Below are 7440 nucleotides of genomic sequence, written 5' to 3'. Positions count from 1 at the left end.
TGAAGGTAGGTGCAGTGGATGGAAACTTGGGATGGGAGTGAACTCAGCACACTGCATCACTGTGGGAGGCGAGGGGGCTGCCACTGAGAGAACTGCAGTCCTGAAAGTAACTCAGATCTCAAAAAAACAGGAACAACTGATTTATTGCCCTAGATTCAGAAGGGGCATTCAGAAAAAGTAATGAAGTTTGCACTTTGAGGCAACTGTGCTAATAGGAAGAAAAATAGTCTGATGGCAGCTTTTTGTGCAGCTGGATTATTTGCTCCTCTGGGATCACATCTGCACCTGCAAACCATCAGCAATCTCCCAGCCTTTGCTTTTCCTCTCTGCAGGGCCCCAGATGAAGCCGTGGTCCCATCCAGGCCCCGAGGCAGTGAAGGATACCTTCCTCATGAAGCCTTCCATTTGTACAGGATCCTGGCTCAAAAAGCCAAGTGCTTCCTTTAGCTCTTAATGTTGCATTTAGAAGTAAAAAAAAAATTAATTACTCTAATGCTTTCTCTGGGCTTTTTATATTTGCCTTTACACAACAGAGGGGACTGTCTGTGGAGAATGCTGCTGTGTGCACAGCTCCAGCAGAGGCATCGAACAGCTCTGTGGAAATCCTTGAGCACAAGGGCTGTCAGGCCTGCCCTGGTGAGAACAGCACTCTGTGCCCCTGCTGGGGTATCTGGGGATAATCCAGGTGTTACACAGAGTAAGATATTTGTTGTGCCTCAATTTTGCTAATGTTTCATTTTTTAAAGCCCAAATCCTTTCCTACTGGTTAAACAGTAAATTCTGTATGGATAGAAAGCAGCATACAGGCTGAGCTGTGTGCCCTGCTTGGCACAGATGCCCTGCTTGTGGGGCCTGTAAAGAATAAAACAGCAAGCAGATCTCACCTCAGTAACCAAACTGAATCTCTAATAACAGACACTAAAGTGACCTCACAGTCACTCCTGCACAAAACACCATTGCTGGATGTGAGCTCTCCTGAATTCTGTGAAAAAAAGGAGCCAGCCAGGATTTAAGGGTGACAAGGAACAGTGGACCATTGCATCAGAGCCCCAACAGCCTGCAGTGCACATGCCCACTGCATCCCTGACTCTCCCACACCATCAGCAGTGCTGTGCTAGAGCTACACAAGAAATAGGACCAAATTTCATATTTTAAATTCCACACAGGATGTGTTTGACAGAAGGATGTCATAATAGAAATCTTAACATTGTATTAAAAGCAGGGTAATTCATCTCCCTATGATGACTTAAAGGGTTAGCATTCAATCTCTTCCTTTAATCCTCTAGATATTTTCAATGTAAGGTACTGGATTTGGAGGGAATTTGTTTTGGGGATCAAAACAGTTAGGCAGAAACTATGTCACTAATGTTTTGTCAGCACCATAATCAGAGAAAATATTTTCCCACAGCATAAAAGGTCTCGGTACTGTGCCACTAGGAAGTATAATTACTAGATGACTTTAAAACATGGTAATTTAGTCCCAATTAGTGTTATAATAATTTATTTATAAAATTCCACTACGAGTAGTTACGTTCCGCAATCCATTTATTCTTGTAAGATGTGTGCCCCATTAGACAGTGAAGTAGAAGGTCATTAACCTGCATTTCTAGTTCAGATTATGTTAATAGATTGAATTTAGTTTCTTCACTGATGGGTGCTGACATTTTAGAGTGCTTTCAGGATAATTTATCTATTGTCATTCTGTTCTTTTCAGCCATTCAGAAACATTGTGGATCTAAAATAATGCAGGCCTGATGAAGACAGATTTCTTGATTAAATTTCAGCTGTGGCTTGTCTTTGTGCTTCTGATATTTTTCATGTTTGTTCTATGAAAGTGAGTTTATGGCACCACTGATGCAAAATATTAAAAAAATTATGAGTCATGTCCCATCAAAATCAGCAGCTATAACTTAAATTGATGAGTTTTAAATATAATCAATTCCAGCTGTTTTGTTCTGATGTTTTCTGTATTTAGAGATTTAAGGATTCCCTCCAAGGCAGCTGCTCTTACACTGCATTTTTTTTTGGTGAGTTTCCTCTCTCCACATCCCCCTCTTACCCATCCTTTGAATAAGCAGATGGAGAGGGTTGTCCCATGACCCCAAGAATGAAGTGTGACCCAAGCACAAGCTTGGGCAAGTGACACCTGAAAAGGGAAAAGCTCCAGATTTACAAGTGCCACTACAAACAAACAATTGATACCAAATGAGGTTGTGCCTCCCTTAGTGATGGCAAACCCGTGAGCCTGGCATGGGGCAGGAGCTGTCTGAGACTCTCACAACTGTAGCAAGGGACAGGATGGTCCAACGTTGTGTCCCCTCTCTTCCCTTCACTGTTGGGTTGGCCACATTATGGACTCAGGATAGGATGCAGCATTCCTGGTCCACAGCAGAGCTGCCAATTCTCCTCTGGTGTCCATGGTCACTCTGGGCCTTGCTTTTGGTGGCCATGCTTCAAAGAACAGGTGGTGTGAAAATGGGAAGTCCATTTTGGTTGAAAACAAACTAAAGAAAGGGACAGTGGAGGGGAAGATTTTAAATATGTGGTGTTCCTTTTGGACTTGTTGAGTAAACATGCATTATTCAATTCCAAAAGAAAACACAGGAAAAGCATCCAAAGAAGAAGAACCTAGTTTTGAGAGTTTGCAAAATCTCATTTCTTCCCATTGCTTTGCTCTGGCAGAACTTGCAGAGGCCTCTCTGCTCACAGTGAGGATTTTTTCCCCAGCTACAAATCCTATCCAAACTTTCAAGTTCTTCCTTTCCCAAGAAAACATTTGGTCAGCCATTTCAATTTCTTTTTAATAAGTGGTCTTCTCTCAAATTGTCTCTGCTACAAGAGCAGTTCTGGGAAAACAGATGACTCTGCACACTCTTAAAAATCCCAGCCTCTCAAATGGCATGTGCAGATACCATACAATGATGCTAAAAGGGGTTTTGCAAATTGCTGAAAGGCAGAACCAGCAGCCACCTGGTTTGTAAGGAAAGCCTTGTCTCTGAGAATATTAAAAAGATGTTCCTGTCTAGGTCAGCATTTTTGTTGTTATTGTTGTTGTTGTTATTTTTGTTGTTTTGTTTTTGTTTTTAACAGCTTTCAGTCTTACACCTTACATGATATGGCTGTGGGGAGTAAAATAGTCTCACCACCCATACCTGCTTTTAATGATCCTCATGTCTTTTACTGAAAAGACAACACCACTTTTTTTATTTCTTTTGCAGTTCATAGATTCCCTCCAGTATCCTGAGCATCGGGAAAGCAGTAGGGACCAAATAGTAACTTTTTAGAGGGTATAAGGGCTCCTCCACTGCTCAGAGAAGTGCAGTGTGAGTCCCAGTGCTCATGGGATTGTGCAGTGTGGTGCTTGGGCCTGATATCTCTTTCAGGCTCAAAGCTCCCTGAAACAGTGTTCTCCTGCCTGACTGATGTTGAATGCTTCAAAATACCTTGTATCAGGAGCTCAGGCTAGGAAAAAGCTGCTCATCTCAGGTGAGGCATCTTGCAATCCCTTAAGCTGCTTTTAGGAAAGATGCTGGGAAACCCATTTCTTACTTTGCTCGCTTTTGCTACCTGCCCAAGGGCTGAGAGGGGGGTGAGAGTGCCTCTGAGCTCCAGACACCCATTTGACTGTTTGTATACTCAAACTGTTAAGGTCAGTTCAGCACTTCAGGACTTCAGGATTGGAAATGCAATTTCTCAACTCAGAAGAGCTGCTGGCAGGGATATTGTGGTGACTTGACCAGCAGATCTGATTGCAAGAATACTGTGGATATTTGATGTATTCCAGTACTCCTTTTGTATAACTAACAATTCCAGCTTTGATTGTGAACTAAAAATAACAATAAAACACAGGGGTGAAGTGAATAAACCTCAGCTAATCAACTGGACAGCACTCCACACAGAGGTGGGAAAGAGAGGATTACTTAGCAGTCTTATAGTTTCTATATAATAAAAGCATAAATAAACCATAACATTTTATGCTCTTGCATTCATGTCCATTACAGGAAATAATGCAGTTTTCACTGTTAACTACAGCTTTCCTGTCTGTTAGGGACAATACAAATTATTTTTAACTGTTGACAGCAGAAGCACTATCTAACTTGTCAAAATCTTGTTCTGTTTCCTGCTATGTGTTTGATCAATAACTGCTCTGATGGAAGTGGATTACACAGGCCCAGCCACACTGTAGGTGGTGCAGCCATCACTTTGTTCCACTGCCTTGCTGTTTGGATGCATTTATGGGCTCAACAGGATGGCTGTGGATCATTTTATCTCTTGTTGCCTTGCCACATTATAAGCTTCTCCTCTGTGTTAGGATAATAAGAAAAAATAATTGCTCAGGGGGTTTATAAAGGGATCCATGCAGCAGTTGTGCTGTAGATGCTCATTAGCAGTGCCTGGTGTGGCCTGTGCACTCAGATATGTGGAATCAGGCTGTCTTTTCTTCATAACATAGCCTGGCTAGATCCAGCCTCAAATTGTGCACCTAAAATTCATGGGGTAATCCAAATGCCACTAAATACCTCTGCAGGATTCCAATAGCTTGACATTTTTTCAGACACAATAATCTGATAGTGAGTGAATAATGTGGGTTATTATTGAATGGAAAAGAGTGGTACAGCCTTAACCCATCAGTTTAAGCCATGGGGGTAACTCTGAAAACTCCTCTGGAGAAGTTCAGAAAAACTTCTCATGTTGGAAATTCCTCATATTGGCCTGTGGTGAATGCCAGGTGAAGGCAGTGCTGAAATGATGGTGGAAAATGTGCTAAAGATGGAGAAGAATGTGAGGTTTGTTTTACCAGTGGGGAAATCCACAGAAGGAATATTTCCAGGCTGGGATAAATACTCCTGGAGTTCAGTTCATCATTAATTCATCATAGTCTTGAAGCAAATTCCAGCTCAGAAAGTCTTGAAACTGGGGATTGCCAGAAGCTGGAAAAGGTTCTCAGGAAACAAAACCTTTTAACTTGTTTGATGCACTAGTTCCTAAATGTCTGCTGCTGGCCAACACCCAAGGCAGGTCACTGGGCTGGGCACAACCCTGTGTCTCTGTTAGGGGCCCGGGGCCCACTGGACACAAACCCTCAGATGAGGCAGGATTAGAGTACAATGGGTTCCCTGGATCCTGACACTGCAATTAGCACTTCTGGCTGACTGGGGCAGGTGGAGAGGAGGTTCACAGAGTCACCCACAGCTTCCCTGACAAAAATCAGGCCAGCAGCTCCCAGCTCTGTTGAGTGCTCTGCTGTGCCATAGACGCCTTCGCGGCAGGCGAAGCTCCCCAGCTGGCAGCGCTCTGCAAGAGACACACAGAGCTTCAATGTGTCCAGGTGTAAGTACAGAAATAAAATGATTCAATTCCTCTTCTTCTTTTTACACATTTCTGTTTCAACTCAGCATTGTCTCTGCTCAACAGCAAGAAAGTTTTTTGCAGATTTTAAAACATTAATCATAGGCAATTATTTCTAAAAAGATTTGCTTGCAGCAGGCAGAATTTTCTCTTAACTTGAAAGGCTTGCTTTTCTATTCTTCCTTCTGTTAAAAATTATAATAATTTTCTGCCTTGTGTTCTCTACCAGCTGAAATACCTCATCTTCTGACATAGTTTGAATCTAACTAATCTTCAATTGGAAGTTTTTTTTTTTTTAGAAAAAGAATCTATAGCAATAAAAGCTTTGCCAGCAAACACAGCAAAGCAAGCAGCTGAAGCTGTTTATGTGTATATCTTAAAATATAATTTTGGCCTTTACAAGTCAGCAGTCTTTATTTTCTAAGGTGGTCTTATAAAATGAAATTAATTTTCCACTCTTAGAATTTCAGAACAAACCAGAGAATGCAGATTTCATGGCACAGACGCAAAGCACAAATTTATGTTGCTTTCCCACAGCTGTTTATGATTAGATAGAATCCTGAAACCCATTTAAATCAGTAGTTTCTTTCCTACACTTTTACATGAAACATTTCAAAATTTTGGTACAGGACTAATTTATTTTCTTATTTTCCTTTAAATTATCAACACTGAAATTCAATATTTATTGGCTTATGATGAACGGTTTAATTATGCCTTCAATAAAATGATTCTACAGCTTTCAAAATTGTTCATTGATTTAAAATTTCATTCTTGGTCCATTTCTAAACAGAATGTCAAAATCCATTTCCCACCCAACCATTGTTTTTATATAAGCCCTGACTTTAGTTTCTTTGTGTTTTACCCACTGTCTCTTCATCACTTTCTTAGAGTCATTACCTGCTTTCCTTTCTAGATATTTTTCATAATATGTATTATAATATATAATAAATATAATAATATAATAATAAATAAAGACATTATATATATATATATATTTATATTTATTTAAGTCATAATATTTTGGAGGCTGGCACTGATTCTTTCCATGAGCATGGATAACATCTCTTTTTATAGGATCACAGCATCCAGCCATGATATATCCTATGGCATACATGAAGTAATGGGATCAGGATGCATTCCTTTCTGCAGCTTGGTTATCAAGGATACATTTAGTTTTGTGGTGATTAAATGAAGGACAGTACTGTGGCTTCTCTTTACAGGGAAGTTCAATAGAGATGGGGTACAGAGGCAAAAAGGGTCCCTTTGTACCCCTTTTTAGATTTTTAAATATTTTTTCATTAGCAGCACATTCCCTTTTCTGAGTGTGGAATAAAGTCCCATCTTCTGCATATATTAAATTGAACCTTCTACTTTTAACATGATTTCTCTCGTGCCAACCAGATTCATAATGAGGCCTGTGGTTTTTCTTTTATTTTTTTTTCCCCAATAAACTTCCAGTGAAACAATTACTGCTGTCATGAACTGAAAATTCATCTGTAGAATCTGCTTCTGGGGGAACTCTTTCCCTCAATGTTCTCGGCTTTCCAATGAAGATAAATACCCACATATTGCAGCCACTATTTTTGACTGAGTGACAGGTTAAAAGAAGTTCCCTGTCAGCATTCAGAACAGAAGAAGAAATTGTTCCAACAATTCTTAGCAAAATGGACAAGCCCTTTTTTTACAAAACTATTTTGCTGTCCTACTGCTAAATTGCAGCTCACACTGAGGCCCTGCAGGTTGGTTTCTTATCACAAAAGAAAAGGAGTGACCTGAATCCAGGGCTTCACACATGAAGTGTCAGCTTCCCTTGTTTTATCTGAATTAATTTTTAAGTCACAAATGCAAGTTGAATCCAAAAAGCTGGCAGGTGTAATCTCTCTTCTAGACATCTCAGTTTCTGTATCTGAGGAAACACCTGTACACCATGCACAAAACTGTGAGAAACGAAGTTAAAGAGCAATGTTTGGTGATCTCAACAGCCACTACCCAAAATCTGTGCACCAAAGAAAGCACTGAAACTGCAAGCTCTTCTACTGAGATGAAAAGCAAAGGTTACCTGCTGAGTATTCAGCTGTTTCTGGGGTGAGC

This window comes from Onychostruthus taczanowskii, unplaced genomic scaffold (assembly GCF_017590055.1).
Source record: "Onychostruthus taczanowskii isolate IOZ18803 unplaced genomic scaffold, ASM1759005v1 scaffold5, whole genome shotgun sequence".
In the NCBI taxonomy this organism is placed as follows: Eukaryota; Metazoa; Chordata; class Aves; order Passeriformes; family Passeridae; genus Onychostruthus; species Onychostruthus taczanowskii.
Note: the sequence above shows the minus strand (reverse complement) of the source record.